This window comes from Palaemon carinicauda, chromosome 9 (genome assembly GCF_036898095.1).
Source record: "Palaemon carinicauda isolate YSFRI2023 chromosome 9, ASM3689809v2, whole genome shotgun sequence".
NCBI classification, from domain to species: Eukaryota; Metazoa; Arthropoda; class Malacostraca; order Decapoda; family Palaemonidae; genus Palaemon; species Palaemon carinicauda.
The window spans coordinates 140,353,299-140,353,899 of NC_090733.1; positions in this window are offsets into that span (position 1 = coordinate 140,353,299).

Genomic DNA, 601 nt, shown 5'->3' on the forward strand with positions numbered 1-601 from the left:
TATATATATATATATATATATATATATATATATATATATATATATATATATATATATATATATATATATTGATTTAAAAACTCGAGACAGAGACGACTGGCGAAATCTAACCGAGGCCCTTTGTGTCAATGGGCGTGTGAGGAGATGATGACGATGCTGATGATTATATATATATATATATATATATATATATATATATATATATATATATATATATATATATATATATATATATAATATATATATATATATATATATATATATATAGTATATATATATATATATATATATATATATATATATATATATATGTGTGTGTGTGTGTGTGTGTATGCATGTATGTATATAAATGTAAATACATACATATATATATATATATATATATATATATATATATATATATATATATATATATATATATATATATATATATATCTAAACATTATATATAAATATATATATATATATATATGTATCGTGTGTGCATATATATATATATATATATATATATATATATATATATATATATATATAATACAATGTATATATATATGTGTGTGTATATATAGGTATATTTATAGATATGTGTGTATATATATAT